This window comes from Ambystoma mexicanum, chromosome 2q, assembly GCF_040938575.1.
Source record: "Ambystoma mexicanum isolate Mex_15411 chromosome 2q, UKY_AmexF1_1, whole genome shotgun sequence".
NCBI classification, from domain to species: domain Eukaryota; kingdom Metazoa; phylum Chordata; class Amphibia; order Caudata; family Ambystomatidae; genus Ambystoma; species Ambystoma mexicanum.
The window spans coordinates 589791410-589817401 of record NC_090924.1 but is presented as its reverse complement, the minus strand read 5'-3'; positions in this window follow the sequence as shown (position 1 = coordinate 589817401).

The window sequence follows — 25992 nt, the reverse complement described above, 5'->3', positions numbered from 1 at the left end:
TGAGTGTTGAGCGCGGAGCGGGTGTAGAGCACGGAGCAGGTGTAGAGTGCAGAGCGGGTGTCGATCGTAGAGCAAACGGGTAATGTATACGGATGAACGGGTGAAGTGGTTGGAAGTAACAGATGTAGTAAAGAGAAGAAACAGGTGTAGTGGTTGGCAGGAATGGAGAATGGATTTGGAAGAACGGGTGACGTATATAGATGAGACGGATAAAGTATGAGGAAGGAACGGGTGAAGTGTCGACAAAATGGGCCAAATATATTGAATAGAACGATTGAAGTATGTGGATAGAACGGGTGAAGTGGATCGATGAAACGAAAATGTAGTTGGAATAGGGTCAAACACCTAAGGTAAACCACCATATGACATCTTCACGCTTACTCTCTTCTTTACACTACCGCTCAACTAGAACACAGCGATACTATGACACCATTCGGTATAGCTGTTCTCATACCATCATCTGCCTCATACTCCCCATCACTCTAACTAAACACTGCTGGTTACCCACCCTCCAGCCTAGGCGTTCTCCTCAGGCTTAACGCAGCCAGAATCGGTCTGGATAAAAACCTGTCAGAGCGAACACATACTCTTGATTTCTCAACCACCACACCTACCGCTAAGAAGCAGCTATCACACGAATGCCACACCAGCTGCACACATATCCGGTGATCACACGCACCTTTTGACTCTCTCTACTCTCTCTACTGACTTGAACCTCGGTTCTCGAGGGCGTTCAACCCACCAGCGCCTTGAGACCATACCAATGGTACATAAGGTGCTATATAAATGCAAAGTAACATAACATAACATAACAGAATGCGCAGCACACTTAACAATCCCTACCTCTGTGGACCGGGTTTGCACTTTGATTCATCTGGATGGCAGCACAGCAGGTGTCCCATCAGATCACCTAAACCCTCTTGAGAACCTTGAGAAGCCTGATTGCACATTAGAGGTTACATGCACAGAGTTAGAATAAACAGTGGCCACCTTACCCTTGCTCATTTCTAGCACCTCTATAAGTACCACTGGTTCCACCGCCTGTGCGTAGTAATGCAAAGGCAACCATTTCTTTAGTCTGACCTAGTATTCCCCATGCACAAGGCCCACAACAGATGCACCTGTATGCCTCTCACCAGTGTCCTAATTGATTGTCGAGGACCCATCAATGAAAAGTGCCTTACGTCCATTCAAAGAATCCTCCTTAAAACCCATCCTCTCTTCATATTCTCTATCATATGTTGCATAATCATGGACAATGTCATATGGTTCCCCTGGTTCAGCTTTAAATGTTGCAGAATTGACTAGATGTCATGGCCACTGGGCAAGGACCACTAGTTCCATCATATAAAGGGTCCAGGTGGACCCAGTCCTGGTGCCTTTGGCACCAGGATCAGGGCACACTTTATTTCTGGTGCACATTATCTTTCCGCCCCTGCAGGGTCCCCACGTGCATCCAGGTCGGGCATGGCCATAGGAAAACATTGGGCAGCACGTGCTGCATCCTCTGGGTGCGGCAAGGTGGGGCCACAAGGCGGAGCCAAGGGGGCATGGTTGGGACCAGGCTATTTAAGTCTGCCCCGCCCACATGCAAGCGCTTCACATTAGTCTGCTTATAGCAGCGTAACGCTCACCGCCGCGTGAAGTGCTCTTACCTGATATCAGCAATACCATTGCTTAAAGCACAGCTTACATGACACCAGGAACATAATCTCCAGCACGCATTTTACCTGATTCCAGCAAAACCATCGCCTGAAGTGCATTTTACCTGATTCCAGCGATACAATCGCCCGAACCGCATCTTGCCTGATTCTAGCGATACCATCGCCTGAAGCGCATTTTACCTGATTCCAGCAGGTACTTATTGAATGCTGCTCCATTGTGTGTATTTGCATCTAACGTAACTCTGCTCGCCTCCAAAGCTTGTCTGACCATTCTCCCATTAGGGCCATGAATAAGCTTTTAATGTACCATATGGCCAACATGTCACCGACAGTATGTTCTTCTAATGCATATACCTACGTCCCCACCCGTGCAGTGAGCGAAGAAAGCATCTTCATCAAATTATTGTGGTTCATGTGTGACCATGGGACACAATATGCCCTTGCCTGAATCTTATGGAGCAACGGAAATTGAGTTACACCCACTTTTACTGGGGCCTCCCATCTCTCTCCTACTACTTACTATGGCCATGCTAGTACCATGGCACATCCTAAGAATCCATGGTGTACTCTCTGCCACTGCTGCTGGTGCTGGAGGTGGAGCTGCTACTCCCTGATCTCCCTCCTCAACATTCGACTCCCATTCACATTCATCTACTACTCCTGTTATCACCTCTCCTGATACTTCAACAGGCACCAAAGCATATTCAGGACTACCATAGAGTGCCGGTTCCTGTTCTCCCTGCTAAAATCCTGTACCCATAGCAATACTTCCATCCTCCAGGTCCACAATGACCTCTTTGATAACTGATTTATCCAACCTAGCAGGAGCTTGTCCATTCCTTCACCTTCGTTCCTCTACATCCTTTGCCTATCTATGCTCTTCTTCCCGCTCTTCACTTCTCTGCTGTCGTAACAGTACTACCCTTTTCCCGCTCCTTTGTCTCTTCTGCCATTCACAGTCTATCCTCTACCCTAGCGGTAAAAGGCATAATCTCCCCTTTCTCACTCATTCTTAACCCATCATCTACTCTTCTGGCTGACAGCCTCACTCTCTCTCGTTCCTCCACCCTTAATTTCTCTTCTAACCTAGCGCCAGGCGTGTTATTCCTTTTCTGCTCTCCATTCTCAACCTTTCTACAGCCCTAACCATTGTCAGAGTTATCCATCCATTTTCCTTAATATCCCAATTTCTAGGAATCGCAGCTGTTGGAGGTGTAACCTATGAACGTCTCGCAATTACTGGAGTGGCCACTGGAGAAATTGGATGGTCAAACTCAGGGTCTGTATACGCGTCTGCAAGTGATAAAGGATAGCACCCATATGGGGGCTTGGCAGAAGGAATTTGCGCACCCTCCTTTTCCAGCCCTTCCCCTGAGACTTTAAAATTATAGGCCTTCCTGCCTTTCTTATACACTCTCCAAAGCTCTAAGATGTTGAACTGCTTCTCTAACTTCAAACCCTTGTGCCTTACAACTAAAAAAGTATGCAGGTTTTCCAATATCCCCTTATCATAGGTCCCCGCAGCAGGCCAAGAATTGAGCATTTTACCCTTACTTTCTCGCAGCCCTTCCAATGGTACTTTAACATCTTTACCTTATAGCCAGAAAGTACCTGACACAAATGATTCAATGGTATCTCCATACTCTAAAACTAGTCCAACCTTTAACAATATTACTTCAGAATAAATGACTTAAAACACTGATGCCGAACACGCGGCACAACATTTCAACCCAAAGAACCCCTTTTTTCCCCTTCCCAGCTTCCTAGTCTTCCCACACACTCACTTACCTTGCCTGCTTTCACTGCAATCACCTCGCTTAGCATTTCATTTTAGTTACACTCCTCACTCTTACACAAAAAACTACATATTTATCTAAAATACAAATGCCGGCCCATATCCCAGTGATATCTTCTTCACTCGAGCATAGAAGGAGCGCAATATTTTCCACTACAACACTGCTGCTCTCACTCCCTTCATTACTAGTACAGTATTTTCTACTACAACACCGTCTTTTCCTGACTACAGGAAGATTCCCTTCACTACTTTGGCTAACCAAAAAAAGTGAGGCAAGGGCTCCGCCCGCACAGTGAATACAAAATGAATGGTGCCAAGGATATACTTCAGTAAGGTATCTACGGGTGGACTTGCCATAAGATGCCACCTCACCCATAGGTGAGGGCTCCAGCCAACCAGACAAGCAATCTGAAGGGTATTAGGACACACTTCACAATGGACATGCTGGTTGGGATACCACCTCTGACCTCTAACAAACAAACTAGTTAAAAATATACACAAAGGGCTTATGACATAAAACAGCTTACGCACTCCTTCAAAGTTCCATTAAATTCCCCTGACCTCATCTAACTCCAAACACACACTCCGAGTCTACCTTATCAAACCCTTTAAATCAAAGAAACAACCCTCTTTTTTCCCTATTTCTTCTTTTATTACCCACCAAAAGTGCACTCAGGTGAAACTGAAGCGCTTCATAGTGGTGCTTCCACAATTCACCCTGCACAGCGGCACCACGGTTCCATGCCTCCAGGGAACAGACAGGCCTCTAAACCAATATGGCACCTGTGGACCTCACCCTTTATCGTGCATGAAATACTGGTTGTCACACAGTAGTGCTGCAGCAAAATTGTGCAGACAGGAAACCCCCCAACGTCTCGGAACACCCTAGGCTCCTGACTGGCTCACCAAATGTGCAGATGGGTCTCTGATCACCTTAACCCAAAGCAGGCCCACCACTTAAGAAGCTAGTGCACGTTTGTACATAAAGCAAGTTTATTCTACAATCGGCTCGGAGGGGCTAGATGATTCTATAGAGTCAAAATAACCCAAGTCTCCCTGAACCACACAAGTTGACACATTATATACATGTTTGCAACTGTTAAAACACTCCCATATCTTTACTTACAAACCACCCCCCACACATGATTGGTCAAAACCTAAACAAAAGAAATCCAATCTTCTCTGATTCCCTGTCTTCATTGGTCACACTTATTTAACTACCATCTTTAGCTCATGTGTACAGCACAGCCCCGTTTAGGATTTGTCCGTGGTAGGTTGTCATATCATCACATAGTTTCACATTTAAACATAAACATAATTTGTTGCAGGTTCCAGCTTTCTGGGACCTTCTCACCTCAGACGTGACTGCACATGGTTTGCAAGGACACGTCAAACAATATGCGTAGGGAGAGAGAAAATAAGTATCATTTGGACTGGTTTTGCTCTTGACTCTGCATCTTCAATCTTCTCTTCTTGGCCATCTTCTCTGGGTGACTTTCCTATCCCGGTAACTTTGGTAAAAAACTGGGTGTCTATCTTTCTTCTTCACTTTCAATGGCTCCCCAGGTTGGTGCAGTTTGTAAAATGGGTCATTTTTTATTAAGGGTGCTTTGCAGGATTCTGCTATTTCTGCCAGTTCACTGTGACCTTTGGTAGTGGCTGCATTAGTTACCAGTCAGATTGATTATTGCAATGTGCTTTATCTTGCCCAGCCTGTGGGGTCGATACATCAGCTACAGCTTTAACAGAATCTTGCAGCACGAGTAGCTACTTCTTCCCGTATGGCACTCACATTAGTCCTGTGCTGCGCTCTCTCGACTGGCTCCCAGTGATTCAGTTTAAATCCCTCTGTTTAGTCCATCATGCTTATTACAATCAAGGGGCAGACTTTCTTTGTGATAAGTTTGTGTCCTATCTCCCGAAACGGTGTCTTCATTCTATGAATGCCTGTTTAGTGGTTGTTCCCAAATTTTTCTTTGTTTGGGTGGGCGGCTGCACCTTTTCAGTGGCAGCCGGTAAACTGTGGAACAACCTTCCTGTTGCTCTAAGGAACATTGAGAATTATCTTCTGTTCTGTTGATCTTTAAAAACACTTTTATTCTAGGCCACAACGGTGGGGTTATACTATCTGAGTCCTAGCACCAAGATGCCCCTTGGGGTGAATGTGCGCTGTATAAATGCTGAAAACATAACATAACATAATATAACAACTATATCACCCACCCAGACTTGCTGGCATCCCTGGAACACTCTCATCTAAATGACTACCAATTCAACACGCATGACCTCCGGACACAATCTGAGGAAATAATAGAAACCCAAATGTATCGGTCAGCTATGGCCTCAAGCGTCCTTCCACCCCATGTTTATTGCTGGTCAAAAGCAAATGGCCAGATTACCCTGAACAATACATAACAAGCTTCAATACACTTAAAAGATTGCATCTCCTTTCTGCGATACTGCAAAGCCATAATAACCCTGGGCTTGCCTGTGTGTGACATTCTGATTATTGTTGCAGCTGCCCTTCTTCGGGCCTTCAATCCTTTCCCAACCAGTTTTTTATTCACTCAGAATTCACCTTGCAAACCCTGACTGCAGAGTTTAACGAATTTATGAAAGAGCACACTGTTTATAGATTTTTAAATCCCCCCTGCATGCATATCAGTGCCTGCATGTTTAACACTACTGTGTCCTCTTAACAGTGGTTTCTTCATGACAAATCTCCTTTCTCGCATGCGCATTGTGAAGCACCTCATTGCCCAGTTTTTAGGTGCTTACGTGGCACACCATACCTATATTTGTTTATGTTTCATCGCCGGTTTTGACATTTATCTTGCTATGCGCGTACACATCTAAATATATCAACTAAATATAAAGTAACACTAAAGTAACACATATCTCATTCTCATTAACTACGCTAGATATATATAAAAATGAAACATTGCACCAACGTGGCCGCTCCCCAGTCGATATGGAGCACGCAGCATGAACCCCTCTTTCAAATCGGGACCTTCCTGACCACGACAACAGAGGTATCCTTTGTTAGTTAAAAGAGGTCTCTCAACCTCTAGCAGGTTGCCAATATCCATATCATCCTGTACAGAATGTGGCAAATGGACTCCTGAGTCTTCAAATATCCAAACACATCATCACCCAAGCCCTCCAAACATTAACTTCAAAATGTTATGCATTTCCAATCATTCCTTGAATGACTGGGGCCCAGAATCCAACACAGGACATTAATCTGTACATTCATAGAAAACACTTAGATCCAGCAATTCAGCACTAGCGATGGAGGCAAGCTTCAATAGGAAATGATAAGAAGGATCTTCCTTATCCTTCTGCCCAGTCAAACTCTGTCTGGAAGGAAGGACATGGAGGAGCTCCTGTCATGAATACATGGATATTCAAATGAGAGCAGCACAAGAACAGCACAAAATCCTCAATCAAGATTTACCCACTCCAGGTACCTTTGATTAAATGGAACGTCCTCTGCCTAAAATTACTTGAAGATGGCATGTATCTGCACGCAGCCCATCAGCCAAGGACTATGGTGATCTGACTGTCATTTTGGACTCCCCACAACTGCTTAAGAGAATTGGATTGACATTCTAGCAATCAAGCAATGGACCAATACACAATGGACTAGCCAAAATGTACAGGACATTGGACTGAATCGTGTTAATCTTTACCTGCCCTTTAAACCAAATGGAAACCACAAGAACAGAGACAAGAACCAAACATTTTAACAATGCCAGACCAACAGTGAATCAAAAGGTTCCATGTTGCTTTACCATTTCCCCTTCTCATCTAACAGACTCTCATATTCATCTCTCCCCATTTTATACTATTAACAAAATCAACCTTTCACATGGCAGCAACTTCCTTCAAACATGCCACAGTTACTTGCAAACACCACTGCTCACTTCTCTAGCACTATCATCCAAAACCTATGCCAGTGACTAACAAGCTCATTGCCATGATGATTGCTTCTAATCAACTTTGGTTTCTCGCACTGCTCATCTGGAATCACACAAACACTTGGGCCTTCGTCCTGCGTGCATCAAAACCACGGAATGCGCATCTGCCTCTCCCTCTATCCCATTAACAACCTCATCTCCCACTGTTCTTGCATTGCTGCATTTAGCAAAGTCGCCTAAATGGCAGAAGTGCTCTTTACATGACCACTTTACATTCCATTAAATAAGGATAATGAAAGCTTTACGTTTCTCTGAACCCACACATGTGCTGGTTCAATTATTCACTGTAACATTAAAGTGGTATGGGTAAAACAAACCATACTTTACGCTATGTTGTTTCAGAACAGGTCACAGAACTAAGAAGGTTTTTTCAGCATCCAAACCACAGTCGTGCAAGAAGAACAGCTTATTCCATACTACATAATGTATTTCTTCAGCTGCGTTGAGATAATCTCATAGTTGGGTGTTACAGGTCCAACAAGAGCATAAACCCTGCTTTATGTAAAGATAGATCACCTTATGCCATGGTTTTCTAATTGTGCATGATTTGTTATGTTTTTTATGTTAAATTGACTTCTACTGTGCAGCGTTACCATTAGTATGGTCTCCAGGTGCTCACATGGTTCTGTAAGAAGGTATGTTGGGTAGGTTAGTGAGGGAAGAGGGAGTAGGGTAGAGGTTGTGCTTTTAGGTTGGTGCTTGTAGAACCAGGAGAAACCAGCGTCTGTGTGATTCAGCTTTCTAGGTGTGTTTGGATTGTGCCCACTGGAGTTATTGCGTCCAGAAGGTCAAAGTCCAGTGACTAGCAAGTTTATTTGCAGCAGCTTGTTTTTATGGATGTGTGGGGTATGCTAGAGAGGAGCGAGAAGCAGGGAAGGTTAGTGGTTGGTACGGTGTGTTTGTTTGATTGTTGGTTCCAGAATCCATAAAGTCATTGGATTATCTCGGGTATTGCAGGCAGAACCTGTTTTATGCTAATCGTTGTGAGTTGAATAGCCATGTTTTCAGTCGTTTTCTGATAGTGGGATGGTCATCTGGTATTATTATCTCCTTCGGGACTGAGTTCCATAAATTGGCCATTAGTCCTTTTTTCATATTGCTTTGTTTCAATTTGGAGGTCATCACTTGATCTCTACTACTTTCCTAGTTCCTGTTCCTTCATTCCAGGCCCTCTGTAATTCCCTGTCCAAATTCTTTATGGATAAAATCACATATATTCGATCGAATATTGCTGTTACCCACCTTCCTTCTGAGGATGATATTGGTTCATCTGAGCCTCCGCCAGCAGCTTCTTGGTCTTTGTTTCCCATTTTGTCTGTTCTGGAGGTGACCACTGCTGTTATTAAGCTTAGATCATCATCCCCTCTTGATATTATTCCTCTTCATCTCTTTAAGAATATTGTTCCCCACGTTGCTCATTTGTTGACGGAAGCAGTTAACACATCTCTCTCTGCTGGAGTGATCCTGGCCTCCCTTAAACTGGCCACTGTGATGCCACTGTTAAAGACACCCTCGTTGGATCCACTGATCCCTTCTAATTTCTGTCTTATCGCTCTCTTACCTTTCCCTATTAAACTTCTTGAATCTCTGGTCTGTCCTCTACTCTCCACTTTTATTGAGGAATCCTCTTTCTTTACACCCCTCACAGTCGGGTTTCCGCCCAGGGCATTGGACAGAGAGTGTCCTGGTCTCTGTCATGGAAGACCTGGCACTGATTCATGATGGAGGTAGTGTCGGTGCTCGATCTTATTGGTCCTGTCAGCCTCCTTTGAAACCATCGATCATGGAGTCCTGCTAGGCCTCGCGGGGCATCATCCTTGATTGGTTCTCTTCCTTTCTCTCCGACCGTTGCCAAATTCTATCACTCCCTCCTTTTTTACTCCACGGCTATGGTTATATGCTGTGGGGTTCCTCAAGGGTCCGCCGTCTCCCTGGTCATATTTAAAATCTACATTCAGCCTCTGACCAAACTGATATTCTCTCACAGCTTCCTCTGTTATTCCTATGCTGAAGACACGCAGATCCTGGTTTGTCTGGATCTCTCCAGCTCTGAGTCAGCTGCCAGATTCTGTGCCTGTCTGGAGACCATGGCAGAATGGATGAATTCCAACTGGCTTAAGCTGAACAGTGATAAAACTGAGGTTTTGGTGGTGATCCCCCCTTGCTCTCCTCTTTGGACACCGGCTTTCTGGCCTACCTCTATGGGCCCCTTTCCTCAGCCAGTCTCAACAGACAAGGACCTTGAGGTTAAACTCACAGCATCCTTGTCCATGGAGGCACAAGTCCGCTCTGTGTGCCAGTGGGGCCACTTTCAGCAGAGGCTTTTGTATTGGGTCATCCCCTATATCCCAGAGCATCTCTGTGTCTTTGTCATTCCTGCTCTGGTTACGTCCTCATTGGACTATTGCAACTTTCTGTATCTAGGTCAAACTGCATTTATACTTCATCACCTGCAAGTCCTCCAGAATGCTGCTGCGCGGCTGGCGACTTCTACTCTTTGTAGCTGTCACATTTCCCTGTTCTCTGCAATTTTCATTGGCTGCCGGTGGCCAAACGTATTCAATGCAAGGCCCTTTGCCTGTTCCATCAAGCTTTATATTGCCAGGGGGTGGAATATCTCATGGTGAAATTCTCACTCTACATCCCGAGCCGAGCTTTGCGGTCAGCTAACGCTTGTTTGCTGTCTGTTCCATCGGTCAGGTACAGCCGATTTGGTGGAAGCTCTTTCTCAGTGGCTGCAGCAGTTCTCTGGAATTCTTTACCTCTGTCTCTCAGAGCTACCCCTATTCATCTGGCTTTTCGTAAAGCTCTGAAAAAGTTTCTTTTCTAGGCTATTTCTTCACTGCTCTGTAGGGAGCGCCAAGATGCACTTGGATGAATGTTGCGCTTTACAAAGTCCATTCCATTCCATTCCATCTTAGGTCTCTTCCTGGTTGGTAGCGGTTGATCTTGGCTTGTAGGAATTTGGCTCCTTGTCTGAGTAGTGATTTGCGGACTAAGCAGAATGCTTTTAAGTGAATGCGTTTTTAACTGGGAACCAGCGTAGACTTCTCAGTCTGATGCGGTCTCTTCTGTTTAGTCTCAGGAGTATCCTTGCTACAGTGTTTTGTATGGGTTGGAGTTTTTTTGTGAGCCGTTCTGGCATTCCAAGGTAAAGGCTGTTTCTTGATAATACCATGGAGATTATTGTGAGGGTTCTGTGTGGGAAGCAGAGTTATGGGAGGATCCATCTAAGTCGTCGCAGGAGGTAGAAACATTTCCTTGCTATAGCATTGACTTGTGGTACCAATGAGTGTCAGTTCTTCATGAATATTCCCAGATTTTTTATCATGGCGGATGCTTCCTGTTGGGTTCCCATGGCAGATGGCCAATTCAGTTGTGTGTCTGTTGCGTTATCCTCTGGGGGTGAGATCATTATTTCTGTTTTGGTTGAGTAAAGCTTGAGGTTGTTGGTTGTCATCTAACTGTATACTGTATGTGTCGGTGAGGCAATTGTTGAGGGCGTTGTTTGGGTCTTGGGTTGTGGCTATCCTGTCAATGATTTTGTATCATCTGCGTAGTTGTAGGCGGTCAGTCCATGATTTCAAATGATTTTCATTAACGGGTACATGTAGATGTTGAAGAGGAGTGGGGAGAGGATGAGCCTTGTGATACGCCTCAGGAGAGGTTTCTGGTGTTAGAGGTAAATGGCGGTAGGTAGGTTCTTTCCGTTTTGTTGGTGAGGAAAGATGTTATGTTTCTATAAAGAGACAGATCTGAACTACATACCAATTGTCTTGACAACACAACCACAAGTCCCTAATTACCCGGCACACTAAGTCCGTAAAGAATAGACTGTATGCTTCAATATGTCAAAAAAATATATATAATATACATTTATTCAGAACAAAATGGATTCAAGTAAAAACATAAATAGACCCAAAAACATAGAACACAGTGGAACCAATAAACTAATACCTAAACATTTCGTCTAAGAACTCCTAACATGATTTAACAAACACAAATGACACTCATCTAAAACAATAGACATTCTACATGGGTTGTAAAAATGATTCCCGACATGTTTCTGTTCTTCCAAAGCCTCAAAAAGGTGAACATTCTTCAGGTGAAACTTCTGTAAAAATTGTTGTAGACTGCTTCAACACTGTGTACAAGGGGTCATTTCTCATATCAGATAAATGGATGTACCTTCACTGTAAAATCTCTTCAACGGTGTGCTATTAGTTATTGCTACACCGCATGCATCACTTAGCAGATACATCTACTTCCACCATAGGTGCAAAAAGTTGCCCCAATACTCGGTAAAGAACACTTCAACAAAGTCGAAATCCAGATGTTTTTATTAGGGATTACAAGGTGCCCAAATTCAACTAATGGATCAAAAAGACATCCAAATCACGTCCCGACACCGCCACAACAGCGGCGAAAAACCACCAAATCGTACATCAGGTGTAACAACACAGGCTCTATCCCGGATACGCAATTACAACCAGTGGTGGTTTACCGAGTATTGGGGTTTTTTTTTTGCGCTTATGGTGGAAGTAGATGCATTTTGCTTTTGATTTCTCTGAGAGTTGGTTTAAATGGGCCTTTTTACTTACAGTGGTTTTAGAATGACAGGTGGAATTGGCACCAAAGCAGCATTTTGAAAGTGTGAAAATGTTTCATTCTGTAGGGGAATTTTTGGCTTTTGCAGCAATGCACTGCTGCCGGTTCCCTTGATTCCATATATATATCTCAGAACACAATGGCATACTTTTTCAGTGTGTCCCCTTGTTCCATTTTGCCTGAAGTGTGTGAGGCAAGTTGGTGCAGCCATTTTTCTGTTGCTGCCAAAATGTAGTTTTGAGGTCTAGGTGCGCACAGGAGCCAGCGCAACCAGGTTGCTGTTTCTTGCTCAAATGCAGTTCAGTGATGTGGGGCAATGTGTTGAGTGGGTGTTGAGTGGGTCAATATATCCTACACATCCCCCCCAACTTCTCCTGGGCTTTCCAAGTCAAAGGGGAGTATGGCAAGTGGGATTTCTCCATGGGTCACTACAGGGTCTGGCAGGTATGAGTCCCTCTTCCATCAGGGAACGGTGCGTCCTTCTCCTCTTGTTGTCTCTGGTTGGAACGTGGAACGACACTCCCTGCTTTCCCTGGGATCTTCCTTTCGTGATGTGGAGCGACACTCCCGGGTCTCCTTTGGTTTCTCCCTTGCAGGCTGCCGGGGCGGTCCTCCTTGGTTGTTAGATAGGTGCAACCAGTATGAATCTATGACAGAGAACACTTACTGGTCACACAATTTCCCAGTAACTGCCCACCAATTGGGTTGACAGCATTGGGCTACACGGGCATTTAATAATAACAATTGATAATGGAGAAAATACTCCCTGTTACATAATCAGATCTATAAATCCTATCTGCTTCCTTTCTGGTTCTTCTTTTCCTGATTCTCATGTTTCTGATGTCTCCTCTGTTTGATTCTGTCTGGGCTCTTCAATTTGTTGCAAAGTGTGCCTATGGTGGCAGCTCTTTAGTTGATTTATATGGACCCATTTCTCTTCTGTCAATTTGCCTTTGGTGATGCAGATTCTGTAGGTGACAGGTGAGATTTTGTCTAGAATTTCAAAAGGTCCCCACCAGCTAGGCAAAAATATGCACTTGTTGGTCTGGTTCCTTTGAAAATTGTACAAGTAGACCTTGTCTCATACTTGGCATTCCTTTTTGGTTGTTTTTAGATCATACTGAGTCTTCATGCCCTCTGCAGATCTTCCTAGATTGAGCATTTGCAAAAGCATGTTGAAGGTGTTTTCTTAGGTTCTCAACATACTAATGAGTTGTGGAGGCGTTAATCAGTGTCTTCTCCTGTGTTCTATAGAGCAGATGCTAGGGTAGCACCATCTTAGTTGCAGAAAAAGGTGTAAATCTGATATCAGGCTATCAGGACAAGCGGTAATCGGATGTCCCAACTTGGCCCAGAATTTGCCACAAACTTTTTTAAAATGCTCACAATCGTTTTATTCTACCTCTGAACTCCACCAGTAGAGGACCAGTGGTATGCAATGTGAAGTTTCCTTTTTACCCCCAGTATCTCCCACATCTTTGTCATCACTTCGCTCGTGAAGTGACTACCTCGGTCTGACTCAATCCTTTGGGGTAGTCGAAAACGTGCGACGATGTGATGGATCATCAGGGCAGCTGCTGTTTCTGCCTTGCAATTTGGAGCCGGGAGACATTCCACCCATTTGGTAAACAAGCATGTTACAGTTAACATGTACTTGTTCCCCCTGGAGGAGCGAATCACAGGCCCAATGAAATCTACTTGTAAATTTGACCAAGGCAGTGTCATCCCCCTCTTCTAGAGGGGAGCTCAGGATGTGAGTGAAGTTGGCTGAAATTGTGCACATGAAAGACACCCCTTCAAGTATTGGTCGTGGTCCTGCCCCATGTGTGGCCAATATGCAACCTCTCGCAAGATTTCTAAAGTAGTGTGAAACCCCCATTGACTGGCAGTGGCTGCATCATGGCCATGCCTTAGCATCAGGCTTCCGAATGTGGTAGGGACCACCCACTGGTCACAGACAGATATGGATCTCCTTAGCAACAAACCATCTTGGATTCTGAACATTTTTGGACATTTCATCAACACCCTGAGGTCCTCTTTCCGAATTTAATGTGTATCCGTCAGGGGAACGTTCTCAGGGTCCTCAATCTGTTGATAAAACTTACCAATAATTGGATCCCCTTTTTGTGCCATGATTAAATCAGCATCTGGGGTCTCCTTACTCCATTGGGCAGTTGAGAGTTCATTGTGAGCATTTGTCTGGGAGCTAGTGATAGCAGTGACCTGGATTTCCCCCAACAGGGACACGCTCTCAAGGAGCTCCCCCTGGATGGCTCCGGTTTTGGCCAGCTGATCAGCTAGGTCGTTCCCAGTTTTATCTGTCCCCTCTATTCTGGAATGACCCTTGATCTTCTTCCAATAGATGGTCAACCCACTAGAGAGGACCAGATCATCAATATTTTGGATGAGTTTGCCATGTTTGAGCGGTTTGTTGTTAGCACATAGCATGCCTCTGGTTTTCCAATTTACCAGGTGCTCCACAAACCTGTTCCGGACATAATCTGAATCAGTGATTATGACCAGTTTGTGGAGTTGGTGTTGGACAGCAGTGAGGATGGCTTGATGAACTGCCGTCAACTCTGCCACCTGACTACTACGGGGACCGATTTTGTACCCAGCAGAGGGTTGCAGGGCATCATTCACCCAAGCATTCCCAATGCCGGCCACCAGTTCCTTTTCCCCTTTGTTGTCAACATGGTAGGAGCACCTGTCCACATAGACTGTCGGCATTCCCTCGCACTTGTATTTTTCATAGACTTTGTGCAGGGAGTTCTGGTACACCTCCATGTTGTCCTGGGTTTTAAGACTTTCGTCCTTGAGACAGTTTTCTATGGCACAATTGTGCAAGTCAGCCAGACCTTGGGCGAGGGGACTCTTCTTGTTTTTGCCATATCTGACCTCCACAGGAAAGCCTTGCATGGACAGCATCCAGGAAGTAATTCTGGAATTACTCACATTTCTGGCCCAGATTCTGTCACGTTGAAGATATTGCAAAGGCTTATGGGGAGTCTCCACTATGATGTGTTCCCTCTGGATGTACGGGCAGTCATTTTTCAATGCCCACACCGTTGCCAGGATTGCCTTCTCACAATTGTTGAATTTTTCCTCCAAAGTGGATAAAGTCTTGCTTGCATAGGAGATGCCTTTATGGACCTTGTCATGCTTTTGACATAATACTGCTGTCAAGCATGTATTCGAGAACCCTGTCTCCAAGAAGAACTCATTTTTTTACAGGGTAAGCTAGACAAGGTGCTTGTGAGAGGCTTCTTTTGAGTTGCTTTACTGCCTCTGCTTGTTCTGGACCCCACTCCAACTTGACCCCCCCTTCAACAGATGGATCAGGGGTCTTGTGATCTCTGCGTAGTCCTCAATGAACTTCCTACTGCAATTAGTCAGTCCAAGGAGGCTTCTTAGCTCACACAGAGTTGTGGGGTCTTTAAGTTTTAGGAGTGCTTCCACTTTCTTCTCCTGGGGACAGAGGCCCTCAGGAGTTATCTCATGCCCCAATAAATTGAGAGGGTCGTGCACCACTGTGCCTTTTGAAAGGAGAGTTTTGCTCTGGCAACCCTCAACTGTGTGAGGACATAATGGATTTCCACTATGTGTTCCTCCACAGTTGAGCTTTTGATCAGGACATCTTCTACATAGGCCAGGTTACCCCTTTCACCCAAGTCGGACAAGGCCTTGTGTAAAATGATATTAAATGAATTGTTAGAGTCCGAAGGGAGTCTGGGTCCATGTGTACTGTTGCCCCCCAAAGGTAAAGGCCAGCTTGTATTGGTCCTCCCTATTGACAGGCACGGTCCAGTACCCATTGGTCAGGTCAATGGCAGTGTATACCTTTGACCCCTGGATCTGGGCCAGCCCCTGGTCAATGTAGGGGAGAGGCGATCGGGACATATGGACCCATTTGTTCAGCTCCCTCAGGTCAGCACATAGTCTCTACTGGCCGTTGGGTTTTAAAATCCCCAGCACCGGATTATTAAAGGTGGTGTGGACTGTACAAATTATCTCACGGGACTCAAGGTTTTTAATTATTTCTGCGAGTGACTTCATGGTTGCGAGAGGCAAGTGGTATTGCTTCATTGACACTGGAGTCAGGGTCTGTGGGAATCGTTGTTGTATGGATTTCGGTGCAACCTCAGTCATATGAGTCCACCGTAAAGAGATCTTGAAAATCTAAGAACACTTGTTTGAACTTTTGCTTTTGCTCCAGAGTCTCACAGGCATCAGCTAGGTTGACTCGCTCTTCAACCATTTGCCTGAAGCCTGGAAAGACTTCCGGTTTTGCTATCTCAGCGGCCTCCTCCAGCTAGGTGGAGAGCTCCTTGGTGAGAGTATTGACCTGGACAGAGGGTTTCAGGTAGGTTAGGCTGTCATGGGAGACCTGGAAGATCACCTCTTCCTGCCTGATGTCACAAGTCACCTCACCCTCCCCGTAAGGGCAGGAAGAGAGACCAGAAAATTCCCACATGCCGGGTGAAGATCCTGTCTGGTGGTATGTCATTGTCACTATCACAGTCAAAACAGTCATTATGGATTGGTCCTATTAGTTCATTACCTAGATCAATGGAAAAATGTCAGTCATCAACTGCCATTCCAATAATGGTAACTGCTCCCAGAGTGATACTCCTAAGGTCGCTGTTATCCATCACTATTGGAATGGTGTTCGGTTCTACATTGACTAATGGTGTTGGGTTCAACCTCAACCCTTGCTACTGAAGGTGGGCATTGAGTTGAACATAGGCCTCAGGCTTTAGCAGTTTCTGTCCACTTTTAATTTTTAACTCAAGTGGGAATAGTCGTCTCCGTCCTGGGATGGTGACCTCCTCTCCGATTTGAACTTCAACTGCATACAGCAGAAATTGGGCTGACCGAAATGATTTTTCTGAATGATCAAAGTCAATGGGATTACCCCCTAGTCGGGACCAGGCTTTGTAATTGATCAGGACCAAATTAATGGCAAAACGATTGAGAATGTCACCGCCTAAATAGAATGCACCAGGGATATCTCGCACGACCCAACAATTATGCACTATGCTTTTGTTTCCGATAGAGATTTTGAGCATACACCTGCTAGGCAGGAGATGTTTGGAATTGGGAGTTTCCAGGCCCATTTTCCACTTACTGATCAATTTAAATGTGGGAATGGCTGGATCTTTTGGGAGCAATCGGAACATGGCTTTGCTGATGAAGCTATTACCGTTGTTCACACACACTGGGGCGAGAACAGATTCTTCCCCTCATTTAACTGAATAGGGATGAATAACTGTTCTCAAATTTTCTGAATGTCAGCTAAACTTTCAGCTGGTTTCTCATCACTCTTGACTATGGAATTGGAATTTTCAGATTGTGAATTGGTATAGAATTTCCTTCCAGTGTGGAATGCCACTTGGAACTGGAAGGAAGGTTGATTGCCAGAAATGGAGAGGAGTACCTATCACCAGTTTGTTGTCCTACAGCAATTACTGTCACGTTAGGTATTTGGTTGTTCTGAAAATGGACCTCAATATGATCAGGTTTTTGTTCAATCATGTGGCATGTGCCATTTAAACTAACATGGTTGACACTATATGTTTTAATTTTATCGGCCTGTTAGTCTGGGTCCAGAGGACCTTGTTCACACAGTCTATTAGGGGGGACAACCTATGCAGGATGTCATTCCTCAGTAGACAGGGTGTGCCCTCTGGATTCACTACTATGACCGGGTGTTTCACCTTGTGTCACCCAATTTTTATTTCAAAATCCGCAGTCCCCTCAACAGGAATTTCATTCCCATCAAAGTTCTGAAGTTGTCCAGGAAGAGGGGTGAGAGGGATCAGGTATCTCTCCCCCCTTCCTGAATTTAGCTCATCAAAGGCTCTCTTTGACAGAAGAGTGGCTTGGGATCCAGTGTCCACCAGTGCCGAAAATGTACATTGCCCTTGCACTTGGCCGGGGCATAAAATGTACCCTCCTTCTCCTCCAATGGGCAAAGTTTGGTGGTCTGGGTTGGAGTTTGGGGATCTGAAAGAAGAATTTGACATTGAGATATGTGGGGAGTTTTTGGCTCCCCTTTTTCTGATTCTGGGCTGCCCTCCCACCCCCGTTTTGGAGGAAGTCCCCAGACTTGGATTGAACAGTGTGGTTTCCTTGACGCTCATTCTGGGTTTCAATGATGGGCAATTCTGACTCAGCGCCCACTTTCACCCAGTCTTCATTTGGATCTTTTGGGACCCATTTTTCTTTGGGGGGTGTTCCCCCATCCCTGAAGGAGATGATATTTTTTCCCAGACTCCTCTGAGGCTTCCTCTACTTCAAATTGGAGGACACTAACCACCTCCATAAAATGGGTCTTTTTGGGTTCTTTATTTCTCCTACCCGGTTTTTGGGGGCAGGAGATTTTGGTTTCAGTTACTGGGTGTCCTGTGGCTTTTCACGGGTGAGGAAGGAAGCTTCCGCTAGGGCTTTACACCTCACTTCTCCCCGTGCCTCCTCCACTGGAACCGGTGAGTTGTCGGGGTGTTTTCCCCGTTATTGTTCTGGAGTACCAGACCCTTGGTTGGGGGGTTCTGAGCCGACATGTTCATCTGAGGGTTCTGTTGAGCCCTCAGCATGCGACCCAGATCCTGGGGTAGGTTCTGGACCTGCCGTTCCAGTTGTGACACCCGTTCTGGTACAGGTATATTTTTAGGGCCCCCATCTCCACATCTAAAATGGGGGCAACCTTCACCTCCGCCACCTTAGCAGCAGCAGGGGTGTTGGCTGGTTTGGGTTTTTTATTTTTATTTTTGATATCTGCAGGTTTTTGGACCTCATACATTCGGGTCGCCTGTTCTATGACCCAGTCCAGCGATCTTTTCTCATGAAAGTCCCTCACCAGCTAGGTCATTATATATTTTGGGAGGGCATGAAAGAAGGCAGTGATGAACTCCCGACTATCTTTGCGCACCTTCCTGGTGGTCTGCGCAAAGGTGCGTTTGAGCTCCTGCACAAATTCTTGGGGGGCCTGATCTTCCCCACACTGCAGATTGTAGGCCGCCTTGTGGGCCTCTTGGTGGTTTCTGTGAGCAGAAAAATGTTTCAAGATGGCCACCCCGTAGGTGGACCATCTGGAGTGGTTCTGGTCCTCCAGCCCCACAAAGAAACTGGAGTATTCAGGGGAGAAGGTCCATTTTACATAATCTATGCAATTCTGGCTGTCCTTCATATGAAAAGTATTCATCATTTGCTCATATAGTTGTAAGTGGTCCCAAACAGAATACTTTGCATTTTTATGATATGGAGTTATGACACTCCTAATGGCCTTAATCTGCCTAATGGGATCTTTGTTCATAGCTCTCTTAAGTTTGTTTGCCTTCTTAATTTTAATCACCCGAGTCCACTCGCCCTCAGGCTCAGAGGCGCTGTTACTGAAGTTCCATTCTTGACCCTCTAGGCACTCCCGGATTCTGCGAACTTTAGAAGGGCTCGCAGAATGTTTGGCCCTAGTTTCTCTACTGCTGTGGTGCTCAGAAGAGTGTTCTGACTCTTCTCTGCTCCCAGGGTTGGTGGAGTATCCCCCCCACTGCCCTAACTGGTTAGAGGTCTTCAGGCTGCTCTTTTTGGGCCTTATTACCTTTAGTTACCCATCAAATTTAACCAACTGGTCCCTTGGAAGGCGGTATTTCAGTGGATCTGATTCCCTGACCCTCCCCTCATAGGAGCCTTCCTTGTCAGAGATATCATCACTATAAAGCATAAAAAGGGGAAGGGAGTGTCGCTATGCCAAAGATAGAGAGCTAAGGTGGGGGTCATTTAATTCCTGGACCTCCCCTGAGTAGCTCTATATACAAGCAATAAATGCTGGGTTCAATTATTTGAAAGAAAAAGTTTTTTATATATAAGTACTTTTAATGCAATGTACAATCATGAGACATTTTTCACATAACAAACATTTTTAAAAATATATATAGTATAATATAATGTGTATCAAGCATTTAGACAAGTGAACAAACAACAAAAAACTGACAAAAAAGCAACAATATACAATCATTTTTCTCTTTTTTTCCGTGATTCTTTAAACATAAAAAACAAATTTGTGCAGATTGGCACACACCGAAATTCAATCTGTTGTCTAATCACAGAAAGAAATGTACTAGAGTCAAAACCGGTGGTGTCAAAAAAGCAACAGTTATGTAAACCAATTAGGATTTAAAAGGCTGAAAAGATATGACCGGGAATCCGGTTGAGTTTGGCAGCAAAATGGTAGGGCCTGGATATGTCTATCTGTCCTACCAGGGTCTCGGGGAGAATTCGATCTGAGACAAGCACCCTTTTGTTGTGCTGCTCTAATCAAGGAGTATATCCTTAATATTCCCAGTGTGTGAATCTCAAAAAATGAGATCTAGACAGAAACGACCTGGGGTTATTGTTCAGATATGTAATCTATTTTCCAGATTTTGCCAACGCAGTGGGGGAAACTGTTCCAATGGAGGCGAAAGGATGTGTTGGTAGAAAAGAAAAAAGTCCCAACACTCCCCTCACGTTCTAGCGTTTCGGCGGAGGCTGGTCCCAAGAAAATAAAGGATCAGTTTAAATGTTCCGCCTTCTTCAGGGCTGATGAATTCTGTAGGGAGAATGAAAAGAAAAGGAAGAATTTGAGTTTAAAGCTAAAAAGAGGACAGACTATAGACAGGTAAGGTAAAAGTTCCCTATCGTGAGTATCCTAATAACTAAGTATAGAGATTGTTTAATAATGTTTTTGTAAAATATTTAAAGTGCGGTCGTGAAAGTTGCACTTGGCATAAGATCTCCACAGTCAAAGAAAATTAATAATACAACTATTAGAAAGTCACCAAACACTTACACCTATGTCTGCCTAAGAAAGGGAAGTGGTGGAAAAGAAGTAATATAATTCTAATCCAGCATACTCCCAAATATTGGTGCCCCAAAAACCAGAAATTCCTTGCTGGTACCAAGCATGTAATAAAATCAGATGAATACCTGGAGGGTTGAAAGGAAAAGACACATCCAGTGTAAACGGCGGAGCCGTGGAGCTTCCGAAAGGAAGCACAGACAGCTGCGTTGTCCGGTTCCAGGCGGGTCTGTTCCAGTAAGTCTCAGTCAGCCGCGGGCGGGGCAGCCGTCAGCTGGGAAAAAGCAAGAGAAAAGAAACGAAAGGTAAGAAGGGGTGGAGGGGTGGGGGGGAGAAAGGGAGGGGGGGCAGAGAAAAAAGAAGGAAGGGGGAGTGAGTGAGTGAAGCGTGGCCACAAGGAGAGATATATGCGCCTGGGTGGACAGCGTCTCACCTGTGAGTTGGGTATATCGAAAAACGCGTCGGAGGTGAAAAGCTTACTCCGAAAGACGCAGGGCGAGGCCTGTCTTTGCCAGAAGTCGTAGACCTGAAATATGAGCGCTCAAGATGGGCGGGCCCATAGTGGGGGATGACGTGTCAAAGCACGATTGGTAGTTGGTGCCGAGCCCCCACAGCTCGGCATGACTCAAGCAATGAGTCGGCGCAATGCTGCACCAAGCGAAGCCGTAGTATTGCTTGGTTGCCAAGGACACTAATAAAGTGTGTCCGTGGGCGGAATGGCGTCATGACCCCAGGCGTGCAGCAAACGCAGGGTGTCTACCTGCAGTCCCGCAAGGGGAGATAAATGCAGGGTCAGCAGAAACTGTACGAGTGTGCCGAAAATAGAACGGAGAAGAAATGGGGAGGTGGGCTGGGGGGGGGGCGAAAATGGAAAGAGATAGAGGGGGGAGGGGGAAAAAAGGAAGGAGGACTGATTAGAACCCCACACGTGGATATCAAATGGTCATAAAATAATCTATTATTAGATTATTATCCCACAAGGAAGGAACTATATGTAATGTACATATGGGTCAGGGGAACAGTACATGGAGGGCAATGGGCATGGAACGATAGACCTGAATCCACAGTGTATCTGTTTTAGAATTGGGGAGTATTAAGTTCATTTAAACCATGTTCGTAAGTGTCCAGACGATGGATCCATCTGGCTTCTAGTGCGAGCAGTCTGGTTTGTACGTTGGGACCTGATTCGACCTTTTTTAATACCCACCACAGGAGGTCATCTGGTGTATGTCGATGCTCAAGATAATGTGTCACCATCGGTGATGTAGTGAACTTGCAGCGAATCCTAGATCGATGTTCAGATATGCGGGTCCCCACTTTACGTGTGGTCTGACCTACATACCTGTGACCACATGGGCATTGAACACAGTAGACTACCTGGTTGCTCTTACAATTCGTGTGGTGTTTCAAAGTCCATGGTCTCCCATTAATCAGGAAGAACTTGGTCTTCACGGTAAATTTGCAAACTGAGCATGATCCACACGGGAAATGCCCAGTAATCTTACGTAAATTCCATGGTCCAGTGGTAAGAACGTCCCGTGTGTGCAAGGAGTGCACTAAATGTTCTTTGATATTCCTCCCTCTCTTAGAGGCAAATCTGGGAAGTGGTTCCTCTGGTAACAGTAGCCTCACTATGGGCCAGAATTTTTGAATGGACCTTTTAATTTGAAATGAATTAGGTCCATGTGTGGTGACACATGTGATCCTGTCTTCGGTTGTTTGTACTCGTAATGGCTCAGGTGTCATGAGACTATCTCGATTGGTGAACCTGGCTCTTTTCTGGGCATTAGATACCAGTTTTTTAGGATACCCTCTCTGATGAAGTCTTTCCGTCAGTTGATCCGAGTGTATGTAATAATCTGGTAATGAAGTACAGTTCCTTCTAATACGAAGGAACTGTCCGTATGGTAAATTCTGTTGAACATGATGAGGGTGGTCACTTCTGAAGTGGAGCAGAGTATTTTGATCTGTTGGTTTCCTATAGAGGTTACATGCAAGTTTATTGGTGGTATTGAATATTTCTAAATCCAGAAAATGGATAGTCTGACGATCAGAATCCATTGTAAACTGGATATTGTTGTCGCAGGCGTTAAGCCATAACAAGAAATCCCCTAGGGAAGATTCATCCCCTGACCACAGAAAAATGATGTCATCAATATATCTCTGCCAGTTGTGTATGTGTACCAACCATGGATTAATTTGGTTGTACACATATTTCTCTTCGAAGGATGCCATAAATAGGATGGCCAAACTAGGGGCAAATGTTGCCCCCATGGCCGTGCCCTTAATTTGTAGGAAAAATTGCTTGTTAAACATGAAGAAATTTTTACTCAAGGCTAATGTCAGAAGTTCAATGATGAATTCAGCTGGGACCCTAGATTGCGTGCCCCTGTGTATCAGGTGTTCATAAATACAATCAATGGCAGCCTCTTGAGGTATGGACGTATAAAGAGATTTGATATCGAGGGTGACTAGATATTGAGTGGTCGGATCAAATCGAAGGCCTTCAAATACTTGGATGGTATGGGTTGTGTCGCGAAGGTATGATCTAGTACCTATGCTGATGGGTTTAAAAAATAATCAATAAATCTACCAATGGGTTCCAATATCGAGCCACATCCCGACACAATAGGGCGCCCTGGTGGGTTCCGGGTATCTTTGTGTATTTTAGGAAGGGCGTACAAACATGGAGTACATTCCTGGGAGGAGGTCAGAAAGGATGCTTCTTTGGGTGTGATCCACCCGCGATCACTCGCATAGGCTACCATCTCTGCAATCTCTGTTGTGATTTCACGAGTGGGATCTAATTTAAGTGGACGGTAGCTGGTCTTGTCTTCGAGTAGATCCATAATCATGTGACAGTATTGTTCATTAGTCATGATTACGATACCACCCCCCTTGTCAGCCGGTTTTATTACTATGTTAGTGTTCTCGGCCAGTTGTTTAAGAGCTGTTCTCTCTTTCTTGGTGAGGTTCTGGCGTGTAGAAATATTCTTCTTGCTCAGTTTCTTGATGTCCCTTAGTACGCATCTTTCAAAAGTAATGAGATCCTGTGGTATCTGTCCTTCAGTGGGCATAAAGGTAGAGGGCGGTCGAAGCCCGGTGTCGTTGCTGTCTTCCATATTCTCGTGTTCATTAAAGAAAACACGGAGTCTTAGCGTCCGGAAGAACCTTCTCATTTCAACTTCTGTTTTGTACCAATCTGTATTGGTCGTAGGGACAAAAGACAGACCCTTAGTAAGGACAGAAATTTGTCCAGAAGTAAGATTCGTAGCCGCCAAATTAAAAATGGGTAATGTGACATGCTGTGACGTTAACGTTGGCGTCTACCTTGTCTCAAACGTCTGCGTTGGCTCTGATATGGCATGTTCCATGGTCCAGGGTACATTGGTGGACCCCATCCTCCTCCCTGGCCTCCTCTTCCTAAAAAAGTAGAGATATCATCACTAACATTTGGGTATCTGAGCAGGGACGCCCGTCCATCAATTTCTTTAATTCATTGAGCTCCTGGAGGGCTAACTCTCTTACCTCTAACTCAGTTTTTAGCTTGCTTATTTCCTGGCTTAGAGCATCTTTCTCTTGATTTAGGGTGCCCCTCTGTTCAGCCAGGTCATCCCTTTGTTTGTTGATGGCATTGGATTTCTGGCGCTCTTCATCAAATTCTGTTTGAGAGTGGGGTCTCTCAATATTAACTTATGATTTTCCTCTCTCAATTCATCTATCTGATTTTGCAACATGGTTATTTGTCCCGAGCAGACCCTGTTATATATTAATTGTTGAGTCAGCTTCTGTTGACTCTCTTATAGAGAGTCAACCTTCTCCTGGCACTCATTTTTGCTGCTTCTAGTTGGGCCTCTTGGTCTGCATTATTTTGCCCTTGGTGAGCCAACTCCTCTTTTAATTTTATGATGTAATTTCTAGATTCTACCTCCAATTCTTGGCTCTTCCATAAAATTTGTTCTGCTGAATCTCGATCAGTCTGGATTTTCTCTAATAATTCACTTTGATTCTGTGCCAGAACTGTGCTTTCAACATGCTTTTCCTGTATCACTCCCACGTGGAGATATAGGTAGGCCGCAATTATGGCAATTTTGATTTGCTCCTCTTTAATTTTTGGGGCCAGGTATAATTCACCCAGAACTTGGTGTAATAGGCCAATGTCCTGCCATGTATCCAGGTTCATGGCGGTGACCTGTTGTGTGATATCCTGCAGCCAGACATTTTCATCCTGTTCTGGCCATTCAACCCTGACAAAAAGCTTGTATAGGGGGTGTTCCCTAGCCATACTGATTTCTACTGGAACAGCCATCTTGACAATGTTCTTTCTTTATTAAATATTTTGGGGTTGATTTAATTTTACTTTTATAGACTGGCCTGGTGCTTAGAGTATTTGTTTTGGGGGGTGCTTGTACAGTGAAACACAGTATGCACACCACACAAAGTATTACTACTCTGCAGATTAGTCTGCTGTGTTAGACAGTCACGGGTGGTAACCAAATCAATCCCCGGACTCGAGCCCCCAAAATTGAAATGCTTATGTTAGATTAGATTCAATATTGAGATGATACAATACGCATATCACTTCACCTTTTCAAATACCCCTGGTCACAATGGACCATGAACCAGGCTGGTTGATAAAATTTAATATTTATTTATTTATTTTAAAATTCAAAAGAAATCCTACAATTTTAATATGGGGCAGCAATCACCAATGGGGTGATAAGAACAATAGGAATGTAAGCAATGCACTTAGTTTAACATTCTATTGACACATCTACAAAACACCAGGGAATAGAAGCACTTTTTGATTTTAGGTAAGATGGCACTGGTGTTAGAATTTCCCCCTGCAAGGTTCCCTCAACCCACAAATAATCAATTTTAAGTGGATAAACAGAATCAGCAGGAATCAGGAATGACACACAAGATACAGAATTTAAATCCGACCTTCCCACCCCAGACAAGAGAGAAAAACGGATTTTAAACTATGGCAATGCAAAAATGACACTCAGAAATGGATGAATAAATGAATGAATGTGTGTAACTCTTGAAACAAAAACAATTCTTTATTGGAGCAACACTGGAAAGATACTAGCAAACACAAGCAGTGGA